The 14,878-nt window shown below is 45.0% G+C and overlaps 1 protein-coding gene across 1 annotated transcript in view; it reads left to right on the top strand.

Moving 5' to 3' along the window:
- Positions 1-14,878, top strand: part of LOC134965597 (nicotinamide N-methyltransferase-like) — a 108,494-nt gene that overhangs the window by 56,146 nt on the left and 37,470 nt on the right. The window lies entirely within an intron of this gene.

The following is a 14,878-nucleotide window of genomic DNA, read 5'->3' as shown; positions in this document are numbered from 1 at the left end:
GAGATACCTCTCCAGTTAGGTAGAGTGGTTTGTACCCTTGTTCTTAATGTCTCTTTTAACCTGTCCATTAATACTGACACAGCTACCTCCCTGTGATGTACATTTTCCTTAATGTCCTCGACCCCAGTGTATCTAGCCATTTCCTGCAGTGCTCGGTGGAAATATTCAGATGCCGTTTCACCTTCTTTTTGTCTTATGGAAAAGATTTTATTCCATTTGACAACAGTAGGGAAATATACTCCTAATTGCAAATTGATCTGTCGTACATTCTCTTGAGTGTACTCATCAGTGAGAGGTACTTCTGCGTCTAATTTAAAATCATTAATGAATTTTGCGGGGTCAATATTGGAAGGTAAACATACTTGTAGCACTGTTCGCCAATCTTTGTTTGTGGGTTCGGTGGCATTACCTAATTCTTTAATAAACCTCTGGCATGCGACTAGATCCTTTCTGGGATCAGGAAATTCAGACATAATTGTCCTCAATTCTGTCCGGGACCAGGGACAATGCATAGCAATGTTTCTGATGGGAGTGACTCCCTTAGCATCAGTCTTCCCATTGGGGACTGCGATCACCCTGACTGGATTTAGTTCAATTACGTAATTTTGAGTTGACTCCACAATCTGAGGTGCTATTGTCTCTGCATAATGTATGGTACCGTACTTACCTATGGACACGACCTCACTTATCCCTCCGCTAGGGGGCCTTACTACTGATCTTACTGGTTGGGCCGTGCCCACCTGAGTGTTCTCTATGGTGGCTGCTAGAGAGAGTGCCGATATCGTGCTGGGCTCATCTTCTTGCTCGCAGTCCTGAGGAAAGTTTAAAATGGGATACAACTTGCACGTGTTAGCATTAGTACATTTATCAACTATACTTTTATCAGATACCAATATGCCATTGTCTGTAGCCACTTTCTCCCCTACAATATACGGTGGTGGTGGTGCGGTTGCCATAATTTTCCTGCTAGGTTTGGAACCGGCTGCGTGAGCTAATTCTCTTTGCATATCGCCCTCTTGCTGCCATAAATTTAAACAGTTGTGTGTCTGATCCTTTGCTTTCGGGATTTTATCAGACATATCCTAATCCTTAAATTCTGCAACACCTCTGGTTCAAAACTGCCTACCTTAGGGAATGGTTCGCTATCTTCCGCAGTCATACGTTCCCATTCATTGCAAAAAACTTCTGTGTGTGGTCCATGCTTCTCACACATTATGTACCTCGCCGACCCCCTGGGCCGCGGAATGTTAACCTGAAACCTGGTTGAACGTCCCTTACTTGAGCAACTGGCCCCCATATTTTGCAGGTATTGTCCTTTTGGCTAATCCCACAAAATTACCAAAATACTCAATATAAGGCAACGGTGAAAGTTCTCCGAGTGCTTTCACCCACTCACGCCCACGTTGGCCAGTACTACCATACACTGTCGATAGTGAAGGCAATGTACCCAACCTAGGGCCCTGTGTAACCTCTATTTACTGGAAGTATCTGGGAATAACTTACCCTTTCCAGTAAATATAAGTTGTTGGAGATTTCCTGAGAGAGACCAGCGAAAAACTCCCTAAACCTTTATTATACACAAATCATGCTTGCGTATGCAATATCTAGCGCTAATGATACCGCGACTTTATGCAAAGCACGTAAAAAGGGTATCACGTTGCGTTAAATATTGCACCCACAAATGCGCGGTCCAATCGCACAGCGTATAGGTACTTGTTACTTATCCGCCGTGCGACCAATGGAATCGATTTTTCAGGCTGCGAAACCTCAGCCGGAGCGTATCAAAAACAATCCTATATGGGTAAACCTCGCTAACCCCTTGGGCTGCGATACTCTAAACCTCGCTGACCTCTTGGGCCGCGGTACTCTGCTACCTTGCTCCTTTGTACTTCAATCTATATTAACGTGAGTCAGCTATTCTCACGCCACCAAGTCTCCACTCACTTTGGTGTACCACTCGACGGGATCCCGAATTCACTGGGTCCACAAAACCTTTATTTTATTTGCTCACTCACGTTTGTTCACTCAAATACACTTTGGTTTTTCTGTACAGAAAATTAACTTTCATTCAGATAAACAGCCTTAGTACCAGAGGTAATACAGTAAAAAAGGTTTTATTTAAACTAAATTTTGGAAACCAAGCAATTTGTGCTATTGTAGCGTGGCTACTGTTCCGCCCCTAAACTAAACAATGCTGTTGTGTAATTTGTACTTAGCGGGCGTACCCGTACGCATGTTGTGTAAACACGCGACCGTGCGTATGTCTTTACGTTGCGTACGCAGTCCCGTACTTTGTCCGAGACACGTGTACAAAAACCTTACGTCCGCAATAGTACAAATCCCACACTTCTATAAATGTAAACGATATTACCTATAATCGTTTACTTAACACAACACATTTTCTTTCTGTATAAACCTGTTTAACTAGGCAAGACTGTATTTGTGTTTTACATTTACTTCCTTAATATTTAATCTATGTTTTAACTAAATAGCAACAAATTTCTCCATACAGGTCTAAATGAATCTAGTAATCAGTATTTATGCAACAATATGAGCAGGTATACAAATACAAAGTACAGGTGTATGCTTGTGTTGTGTGCGCATTTGGCGCCAAATAGAAATTCACAGATTTTTAAAATAGCTTTGCGTATTTACTTTACGGGTCCCACCAGCATCCCTACAAACCATGCAAAGCAGACACCATCTAATCAGCAATAAGATAGGGTTTACCAGTGTAGTCTACGGCCAGGAAAAGGTTCACGTAGGATACCTGTCCGCCCTTTGCTGATACATAAAGTCTGCTTTAACCTGCTAGGCTGCGGGTATGAGGAAAAACCGGACAATGCCCCCAATTGATAATGTCGATATTATCTTAAACCATAAAGCTATACCTTTAAACACGCTTTTACCATGGAGCCGCTGCGGCCGCTAGACTTAATATGCACTCTACGTACTTTGTACGCTATTTGCGTACAGAGTCCCGTACCTTGTATGGACTTAGCGTACAAACACCGCACTGGGGGTACAAAGTACACACAGCGCGCACACACCCAGAGTTATACTTTAAACCTTATGCAGCAAGGCACTACAATGATGCTATTACACATTAAACCTTATGCGGCAAAGCACTGCAATGATGTTATACCTTAAACCGTATGCAGCGCTGATGGTACAAAGTACCCACAGCGCGTACACACCTTATCAATACTCTTTTAAACCTTATACAGTTAGGTAATATAATACACTTTAAACCCTAGCAGGGAAAAGAGGACACAACACCAATTTGTAGTTAAACACTGGGTTCTGACACCACAGAGTATATATCTGAAAGGGGGTTAACAATACAATTTATACACTACAATACAACAGAGTAAATGGCTACAGGAGAGGTCATAGGTTGATTTGAAAAGGTGGGCGATGTCTTTCTCAACTGCTCTTGTGGGTGGGCTCCTTTGGATTCCCGCCGCATACATAATATACAGTAAATACAGTTTGTATCTATATTCTACTTCTGCACATAACTATACGCAGGAACATGCGATCTTCCTCTAACCAACACCGGAATGTTACCCTTAAAATACCCTACAGCTGTATACCAGACACCACCTTATATCCTTAGTCTGTCCCTTCCTATCATGCAAAGGCAAATCCCGCCTTAAATACCCATACCACGCGCAAGACCGCTGGAGCGACCATACGCAAATTGCAGATATGTGCACGCACGGCGGAACAAGTGCACGCGCAGCGGGCATGTGTGTGTTGTTTGTATGAGATGTGTGTACTACAATATTTTTTGACTTTGACAATATATATACACACAGTTCCACAGCAGCCCGCACTCACTGTGTAACAGACAGCTTGCCTCCGTGCCAGAACAGCAGCATACATATTTCCCAGAAGAACAGCTCTGGAAGCCGTTTTAATTGCAGTAACAACTGTATTTAACATGCAACATTTCAGAGCAAATGCCCCGCCATCAGGACCATACAAATACTTGTATGGTCCTGACGTTGGGGTGTTCACTCCAAAACATTGTGTGTTAAATATACAGTAGAGATGTGCGGTGGGCACTTTTCGAGTTTTGTGTTTTGGTTTTGGATCTGTATTGGTTTTGCCAAAGCCACCCTTTCGTGTTTTGGATCTGGAGGATTTTTGAAAAAAAACATAAAAACAGCTAAAATCACAGAATTCGGGGGTCATTTGATCCTACGTTATTATTAACCTCAATAACATTAATTTCCACTCATTTCCAGTCTATTCTGAACACCTCACACCTCATAATATTGTTTTTAGGCCAAAAGGTTGCAACAAGGTAGCTGGATGACTAAGCTAAGCCACACAAGTGGGTGGCACAAACACCTGGCCCATCTAGGAGTGGTACTGCTGTTTCAGACAGAATGGCAGTTTTAAAAACTAGGCCCCAAAGAGCATATAATGCAAAGAAAAAAAAGAGGTGCACCTAGATCACTGTATGACTAAGCTTATAGACACAACTGGGTGGCACAAACACCTGGCCCATCTAGGAGTGGCACTGCAGTGGCAAACAGGATGGCAGTTTTAAAAACTAGGCCCAAAGAGCACATAATGGAAAAAAAAGAGAAGGAGGAGCTAAGATGGAACGATTCTGCTAAGTATGTGGGACTTGTGGATAGAGCCCTTAATTCGCTATGCCAGGATTCAAGGGTGGTCAATATGTTGAAATCAGAGCACTACATTTTTGCCACCATGCTCGCTCCTAGGTTTAAAGCCTACGTTAAATCTCTCTTTCCAGAATACACAAGTCTTCAGAGGTGCAAAGACCTGCTGGTGAGATAATTGTCAACTCATGCGGAATGTGACCCATCACCAGCTCCTCCTTAATTTTCTCCTGCAACTGGGGCTGCGAGTAAAAGGATAACATTTCCTAGTCCACCCGCTGGCGGTGTTGAAGGGCAGTCAGGAGCAAGTGTTGACATCTGGTCCAGACTAAAGGACCTGCCAACGATTACTGACATGTGTACTGTCACTGCATATGATGCTGCCACCATTGAAAGAATGGTGGAGGATTATGTCAGTCAAAGCATCCAAGTAGGAATGTCAGACAGTCCGTATGTATACTGGCAGTATAAAGAGTCATTTTGGACGCCCTTGCACAAACTGGATTTATTTTACCTAAGTTTCCCTACTCCAGTATGTACTCTGAAAGAGTGTTTAGTGCAGCCAGTCACCTTGTCAGCGATCGGCATAGGAGGTTACTTCAACAAATTGTGGAGAAGATGATGTTCATAAAAATGAATTATAAAATCCTCCAGGAAGACTTTTACCAGTAATTGTCCCTAGAAAGTACACAGGGACCTGTGATGGTGGATTAGAGTGGGGGAGAATTAATACTCTGTGAGGAGGAGGATGCACACACTGAAAGGGGTTAGGAATCGGAGGATGAGGATGAGGACGACATCTTGCCTCTGTAGAGCCAGTTTGTGCAAGGAGAGATGAATTGCTTCTTTTTTGGTGGGGGGATTAATTGCTTCTTTTTTGTGGTGGCCCAAACAATCCAATCATTTCAGCAACAGTCGTGTGGCAGACCCTGTCACTGAAATTATTGGTTTGTTAAAGTGTGCATGCCCTGTTTATACAACATAAGGGTGGAATCGCTTTCCTAGTGAAGTGGAATCTAGATGGGATTTGGTACCGGGGACACAGTACGTTCATCAACTGTCTAAATCCCACTGCACTAATTGCTTTGCAACAGGGTTACTGCTGACACATTTCATCTTCCTCGCAAAGGACTGTTGGACAGTCAATTGCTTACTTGAAGTAGTACAAGTGGTCTTCCAACTTCCCCTCTGGGATGACGATTTGCCTCGTTTTGGTTTCCAAGTCTGGTGGGAAGTCCCGAGACAGACTCGGATCCGTGTTCGCGGGACGTAATGTTCGGGGGGGTTCAGTTCTCAGAAAACCGAACCTGCTCATCTCTAGTTAAATACAGGTTTTACTGCAATTGAAACAGCTTCCAGTGCCATTCTTCTGGGAACTATATATATATATATATATATATATATATATATATACATACATACTTTACATACACACATCTACACATACATACAAACACAGTGCATACCAATACATCAAACTTACACACAGAGCTTCCATCCTCCCCACTGTGGCGGTGCATATCCTCCCTCTCTCTCCTTGCTCGTAGCTGTGATCACTACGCAGCACCTGGCCACTGCCTGTGTTTAGCTGTCAGCACTCTGTGTCAGGTAGCATGGATATGAAAGCCTCCTGATGTGGAACCGCTGACAGGTAGCATGGATATGAAAGCCTCCTGATGTGGAACCGCTGACAGGTAGGATGGATATGAAAGCCTCATGATGTGGAACCGCTGACAGATGAGTCGGAAGTGACCAGGCCGCACTGACTGCGGCTGCGGGTCTAAGGCTGGTGCAGAGACGGAGAAAAGGCTGTCTCCATCTCTGTAAAAAAAAAATTATCCATTGGGGAAAGGGGGGTTCTGGGTACCCAGATACCGCCCCCCTCCCCCTGCATGCAATACTGGGGTATAATGATTTTGTAATATATATGATTATTTAAATTATTGTAAGAATTGTGAATTTCAGTGATACATTATCTAAGCCTACATGTTTTATACAGGTTTATATTGTGGATTCATCCCCAGGTCGTAGAAATGCTGCTGGGATAAGTATTTATAGTCCTCATACATTAAAATAAGAATATCAGGGAAAATTTACTAATCATCTTTTTTGGGTGTGATTAGTGATCGCCCCTTATGGCCAAAGCTTTTTGCGCCACAAATTGCACATTTACTAAGAATCATTTTGGCTGCCAACTTGTCTTTCAATTGTGTATTGAGTCGATTTGTGGAGTGCTGCGAGGCGGGAATTTAGCTGCGATAAAGCAGCGAGTGTGGTGATAAGCCTGTGAGATCTGTGCAGACTTTTGTGTATTGAGTAGAGATGTGCACTTGAAATTTTTCGGGTTTTGTGTTTTGGTTTTGGGTTCGGTTCCGCGGCCGTGTTTTGGGTTCGACCGCGTTTTGGCAAAACCTCACCGAATTTTTTTTGTCGGATTCGGGTGTGTTTTGGATTCGGGTGTTTTTTTCAAAAAACACTAAAAAACAGCTTAAATCATAGAATTTGGGGGTCATTTTTATCCCAAAGTATTATTAACCTCAAAAACCATAATTTCCACTCATTTTCAGTCTATTCTGAATACCTCACACCTCACAATATTATTTTTAGTCCTAAAATTTGCACCGAGGTCGCTGGATGACTAAGCTAAGCGACCCTAGTGGCCGACACAAACACCGGGCCCATCTAGGAGTGGCACTGCAGTGTCACGCAGGATGGCCCTTCCAAAAAACACTCCCTAAAAAGCACATGACGCAAAGAAAAAAAGAGGCGCAAAGAGGTAGCTGTGTGAGTAAGATAAGCGACCCTAGTGGCCGACACAAACACCGGGCCCATCTAGGAGTGGCACTGCAGTGTCACGCAGGATGGCCCTTCCAAAAAACACTCCCTAAACAGCACATGACGCAAAGAAAAAAAGAGGCGCAATGAGGTAGCTGTGTGAGTAAGATAAGCGACCCTAGTGGCCGACACAAACACCGGGCCCATCTAGGAGTGGCACTGCAGTGTCACGCAGGATGGCCCTTCCAATAAACACTCCCCAAACAGCACATGACGCAAAGAAAAAAAGAGGCGCAATGAGGTAGCTGTGTGAGTAAGATAAGCGACCCTAGTGGCCGACACAAACACCGGGCCCATCTAGGAGTGGCACTGCAGTGTCACGCAGGATGGCCCTTCCAAAAAACACTCCCCAAACAGCACATGACGCAAAGAAAAAAAGAGGCGCAATGAGGTAGCTGTGTGAGTAAGATAAGCGACCCTAGTGGCCGACACAAACACCTGGCCCATCTAGGAGTGGCACTGCAGTGTCACGCAGGATGGCCCTTCCAATAAACACTCCCCAAACAGCACATGACGCAAAGAAAAAAAGAGGCGCAATGAGGTAGCTGTGTGAGTAAGATAAGCGACCCTAGTGGCCGACACAAACACCGGGCCCATCTAGGAGTGGCACTGCAGTGTCACGCAGGATGGCCCTTCCAAAAAACACTCCCCAAACAGCACATGACGCAAAGAAAAAAAGAGGCGCAATGAGGTAGCTGTGTGAGTAAGATAAGCGACCCTAGTGGCCGACACAAACACCTGGCCCATCTAGGAGTGGCACTGCAGTGTCACGCAGGATGGCCCTTCCAAAAAACACTCCCCAAACAGCACATGACGCAAAGAAAAATTAAAGAAAAAAGAGGTGCAAGATGGAATTGTCCTTGGGCCCTCCCACCCACCCTTATGTTGTATAAACAGGACATGCACACTTTAACCAACCCATCATTTCAGTGACAGGGTCTGCCACACGACTGTGACTGAAATGACGGGTTGGTTTGGACCCCCACCAAAAAAGAAGCAATTAATCTCTCCTTGCACAAACTGGCTCTACAGAGGCAAGATGTCCACCTCATCATCATCCTCCGATATATCACCGTGTACATCCCCCTCCTCACAGATTATCAATTCGTCCCCACTGGAATCCACCATCTCAGCTCCCTGTGTACTTTGTGGAGGCAATTGCTGCTGGTCAATGTCTCCACGGAGGAATTGATTATAATTCATTTTAATGAACATCATCTTCTCCACATTTTCTGGAAGTAACCTCGTACGCCGATTGCTGACAAGGTGAGCGGCGGCACTAAACACTCTTTCGGAGTACACACTTGTGGGAGGGCAACTTAGGTAGAATAAAGCCAGTTTGTGCAAGGGCCTCCAAATTGCCTCTTTTTCCTGCCAGTATAAGTACGGACTGTGTGACGTGCCTACTTGGATGCGGTCACTCATATAATCCTCCACCATTCTTTCAATGGGGAGAGAATCATATGCAGTGACAGTAGACGACATGTCCGTAATCGTTGACAGGTCCTTCAGTCCGGACCAGATGTCAGCATCAGCAGTCGCTCCAGACTGCCCTGCATCACCGCCAGCGGGTGGGCTCGGAATTATGAGCCTTTTCCTCGCACCCCCAGTTGCGGGAGAATGTGAAGGAGGAGATGTTGACAGGTCGCGTTCCGCTTGACTTGACAATTTTCTCACCAGCAGGTCTTTGAACCCCAGCAGACTTGTGTCTGCCGGAAAGAGAGATCCAAGGTTGGTTATAAATCTAGGATCGAGCACGGTGGCCAAAATGTAGTGCTCTGATTTCAACAGATTGACCACCCGTGAATCCTTGTTAAGCGAATTAAGGGCTCCATCCACAAGTCCCACATGCCTAGCGGAATCGCTCCGTGTTAGCTCCTCCTTCAATGTCTCCAGCTTCTTCTGCAAAAGCCTGATGAGGGGAATGACCTGACTCAGGCTGGCAGTGTCTGAACTGACTTCACGTGTGGCAAGTTCAAAGGGCAGCAGAACCTTGCACAACGTTGAAATCATTCTCCACTGCGCTTGAGACAGGTGCATTCCACCTCCTATATCGTGCTGAATTGTATAGGCGTGAATGGCCTTTTGCTGCTCCTCCAACCTCTGAAGCATATATAGGGTTGAATTCCACCTCGTTACCACTTCTTGCTTCAGATGATGGCAGGGCAGGTTCAGGCGTTTTTGGTGTTGCTCCAGTCTTCTGTACGTGGTGCCTGTACGCCGAAAGTGTCCCGCAATTCTTCTGGCCACCGACAGCATCTCTTGCACGCCCTGTCGTTTTTTAAAAAATTCTGCACCACCAAATTCAAGGTAAGTGCAAAACATGGGACGTGCTGGAATTTGCCCAGATTTAATGCACACACAATATTGCTGGCGTTGTCCGATGCCACAAATCCACAGGAGAGTCCAATTGGGGTAAGCCATTCCGCGATGATCTTCCTCAGTTGCCGTAAGAGGTTTTCAGCTGTGTGCGTATTCTGGAAACCGGTGATACAAAGCGTAGCCTGCCTAGGAAAGAGTTGGCGTTTGCGAGATGCTGCTACTGGTGCCGCCGCTGCTGTTCTTGCGGCGGGAGTCCATACATCTACCCAGTGGGCTGTCACAGTCATATAGTCCTGACCCTGCCCTGCTCCACTTGTCCACATGTCCGTGGTTAAGTGGACATTGGGTACAGCTGCATTTTTTAGGACACTGGTGACTCTTTTTCTGAGGTCTGTGTACATTTTCGGTATCGCCTGCCTAGAGAAATGGAACCTAGATGGTATTTGGTACCGGGGACACAGTACCTCCAACAAGTCTCTAGTTGGCTCTGCAGTAATGATGGATACCGGAACCACGTTTCTCACCACCCAGGATGCCAAGGCCTCAGTTATCCGCTTTGCAGCAGGATGACTGCTGTGATATTTCATCTTCCTCGCAAAGGACTGTTGGACAGTCAATTGCTTGGTGGAAGTAGTAAAAGTGGTCTTACGATTTCCCCTCTGGGATGACCATCGACTCCCAGCAGCAACAACAGCAGCGCCAGCAGCAGTAGGCGTTACACGCAAGGATGCATCGGAGGAATCCCAGGCAGGAGAGGAATCGTCAGAATTGCCAGTGACATGGCCTGCAGGACTATTGGCATTCCTGGGGAAGGAGGAAATTGACACTGAGGGAGTTGGTGGGGTGGTTTGCGTGAGCTTGGTTACAAGAGGAAGGGATTTACTGGTCAGTGGACTGCTTCCGCTGTCGCCCAAAGTTTTTGAACTTGTCACTGACTTATTATGAATGCGCTGCAGGTGACGTATAAGGGAGGATGTTCCGAGGTGGTTAACGTCCTTACCCCTACTTATTACAGCTTGACAAAGGCAACACACGGCTTGACAAATGTTGTCCGCATTTCTGTTGAAATACTTCCACACCGGAGAGCTGATTTTTTTGGTATTTTCACCAGGCATGTCAACGGCCATATTCCTCCCACGGACAACAGGTGTCTCCCCGGGTGCCTGACTTAAACAAACCACCTCACCATCAGAATCCTCCTTGTCAATTTCCTCCCCAGCGCCAGCAACACCCATATCCTCCTCATCCTGGTGTACTTCAACACTGACATCTTCAATCTGACTATCAGGAACTGGACTGCGGGTGCTCCTTCCAGCACTTGCAGGGGGCGTGCAAATGGTGGAAGGCGCATGCTCTTCACGTCCAGTGTTGGGAAGGTCAGGCATCGCAACCGACACAATTGGACTCTCCTTGTGGATTTGGGATTTCGAAGAACGCACAGTTCTTTGCGGTGCTTTTGCCAGCTTGAGTCTTTTCATTTTTCTAGCGAGAGGCTGAGTGCTTCCATCCTCATGTGAAGCTGAACCACTAGCCATGAACATAGGCCAGGGCCTCAGCCGTTCCTTGCCACTCCGTGTGGTAAATGGCATATTGGCAAGTTTACGCTTCTCCTCCGACAATTTTATTTTAGATTTTGGAGTCCTTTTTTTACTGATATTTGGTGTTTTGGATTTTACATGCTCTGTACTATGACATTGGGCATCGGCCTTGGCAGACGACGTTGCTGGCATTTCATCGTCTCGGCCATGACTAGTGGCAGCAGCTTCAGCACGAGGTGGAAGTGGATCTTGATCTTTCCCTAATTTTGGAACCTCAACATTTTTGTTCTCCATATTTTAATAGGCACAACTAAAAGGCACCTCAGGTAAACAATGGAGATGGATGGATACTAGTATACTTATGGATGGACCAGCGACTGCCGACACAGAGGTAGCTTCAGCCGTGGACTACCGTACTGTGTCTGCTGCTAATATAGACTGGATGATAATGAGATGAAATCAATACATATATATATATATAATATCACTAGTACTGCAGCCGGACAGGTATATATATTTATTATGTAATGACTGATGACGGACCTGCTGGACACTGTCAGCTCAGCAGCACCGCAGACTGCTACAGTAAGCTACTATAGTAGTATGTATAAAGAAGAAAGAAAAAAAAAAACCACGGGTAGGTGGTATACAATTATGGATGGACGAGCGACTGCCGACACAGAGGTAGCTACAGCCGTGGACTACCGTACTGTGTCTGCTGCGTATATAGACTGGATGATAATGAGAGGAAATCAATATATATATATATAATATCACACTAGTACTGCAGCCGGACAGGTAGATATATTTATTATGTAATGACTGATGACGGACCTGCTGGACACTGTCAGCTCAGCAGCACCGCAGACTGCTACAGTAAGCTACTATAGTAGTATGTATAAAGAAGAAAGAAAAAAAAACAAACAAACACGGGTAGGTGGTATACAATTATGGATGGACGAGCGACTGCCGACACAGAGGTAGCTACAGCCGTGGACTACCGTACTGTGTCTGCTGCTAATATAGACTGGATGATAATGAGATGAAATCAATATATATATATATATATAATATCACACTAGTACTGCAGCCGGACAGGTAGATATATTTATTATGTAATGACTGATGACGGACCTGCTGGACACTGTCAGCTCAGCAGCACCGCAGACTGCTACAGTAAGCTACTATAGTAGTATGTATAAAGAAGAAAGAAAAAAAAAACCACGGGTAGGTGGTATACAATTATGGATGGACGAGCGACTGCCGACACAGAGGTAGCTACAGCCGTGGACTACCGTACTGTGTCTGCTGCTAATATAGACTGGATGATAATGAGATGAAATCAATATATATATATATAATATCACACTAGTACTGCAGCCGGACAGGTAGATATATTTATTATGTAATGACTGATGACGGACCTGCTGGACACTGTCAGCTCAGCAGCACCGCAGACTGCTACAGTAAGCTACTATAGTAGTATGTATAAAGAAGAAAGAAAAAAAAAAACCACGGGTAGGTGGTATACAATTATGGATGGACGAGCGACTGCCGACACAGAGGTAGCTACAGCCGTGGACTACCGTACTGTGTCTGCTGCTAATATAGACTGGATGATAATGAGATGAAATCAATATATATATATATAATATCATTAGTACTGCAGCCGGACAGGTATATATATTTATTATGTAATGACTGATGACGGACCTGCTGGACACTGTCAGCTCAGCAGCACCGCAGACTGCTACAGTAAGCTACTATAGTAGTATGTATAAAGAAGAAGAAAGAAAAAAAAAACGGGTAGGTGGTATACAATATTATATACATATTATATACAATTATATATATATATATATATATATATATATATATATTAAACTGGTGGTGATTATTAAACTGGTGGTCAGGTTACTGGTCACACTATCAGCAACTTGCAAGTAGTACTCCTAAGCAGACAATCACAATATATATTATACTGGTGGTCAGTGTGGTCACAATGGCAGTGTGGCACTCTGGCAGCAAAAGTGTGCACTGTACGTTATATGTACTCCTGAGTCCTGCTCTCAGACTCTAACTGCTCCCCACTGTCAGTGTCTCCCCCACAAGTCAGATATACATTATACAGTCACACTATCTATCTATCTATCTATCTATCTATCTATCTATCTATCTATCTATCTATCACTTCAGCAAGTAGTAGTACTCCTCCTAATGCTCCCCAAAATTACTACTGTGTCTCTCTCTACTCTAGTCTCACTCTCTTCTCTATAAACGGAGAGGACGCCAGCCACGTCCTCTCCCTATGAATCTCAATGCACGTGTGAAAATGGCGGCGACGCGCGGCTCCTTATATAGAATCCGAGTCTCGCGATAGAATCCGAGCCTCGCGAGAATCCGACAGCGGGATGATGACGTTCGGGCGCGCTCGGGTTAACCGAGCAAGGCGGGAAGATCCGAGTCGCTCGGCCCCGTGTAAAAAAAAATGAAGTTCGGGCGGGTTCGGATTCCGAGGAACCGAACCCGCTCATCTCTAGTATTGAGTGTATTAAAGAGTTACATTTGTGAAAACAAATGGCATTGGGTCCCCCCACAAAAGCATAACCAGCAATGGGCTCTGTGAGACGGTATTAGTTTAGGAAATACATTAGGGGAAATGGCATGGAGGTCCCCAGTACTTCAATAGAACCAGCACTGGGCTCTTGAGCTGGTCCTGGTTACAGAAATATGGGGGAAAAAAAGAATAGAGGCCTCCCATGTTTCCAACAACCAGAACATGGCTCTTACTGGAGTGTGTGTGTGTGTGTGTGTGTGTGTGTGTGTGTGTGTGTGTGTGTGTGTGTGTGTGTGTGGTTATTAATGCCATAGCCATGTTTATTCGGGTCATCACAGCCAAAAGATTAATCCCCCTACTAGTAAGGCCAGGGTTTCCTAGGATGGTGAGGCCCCCTCAATTTAGGTCCCCCCCCCCCCCTATTTAATGCACTCAGAGGACCAGGTCTATCACCGGAAACCCCTGGGCTGTTGGTGCCGAGTTTACATCTTTCTGTTAAATGTAGAATATTGTCTTTTAAGGAAAGACTACAGTACCCAGCAAGCCTCTCCGGCATGCCTGTACTTGGAGAACCACAAGAACCAGCATGCGGGTCATTCAATGTCTACAGGTACTATAGTCACTCTTTAAAATAAATATTAAAATAAAGACAGTACACATGCTCCATTGACAGTATACTCACCTTGTCCCATTCCCCTACCCCCAGTAAGAGCCCTGTGCTAGTAGCTGGAAATATGGGGAACCTCTACGCATCCTCATCCCCCTTTATCTGTATTTCCTAAACCAGGACCGTTTCACAGAGCCAGGTGCTGGTTACGCTTTTGTGAGGGGACCTAATGCTATGTTTTTTTAAATGTAAGTTTTTATTAAACTTAAAACACAAAAGCATGCACAGATCTCACTGATTCAAGCAGACTTACCACCAAACACGCTTGCTAAAAGCAAGTGCATTGATTTGGTGCATTGAGGTGCGATTTGGTGTCAGTTTC

The sequence above is a fragment of the Pseudophryne corroboree genome, chromosome 10 (assembly GCF_028390025.1).
Source record: "Pseudophryne corroboree isolate aPseCor3 chromosome 10, aPseCor3.hap2, whole genome shotgun sequence".
NCBI lineage: Eukaryota > Metazoa > Chordata > Amphibia > Anura > Myobatrachidae > Pseudophryne > Pseudophryne corroboree.
The sequence above is the reverse complement of the archived record's forward strand: the minus strand, read 5'-3'. Positions and strand labels throughout refer to the sequence as shown.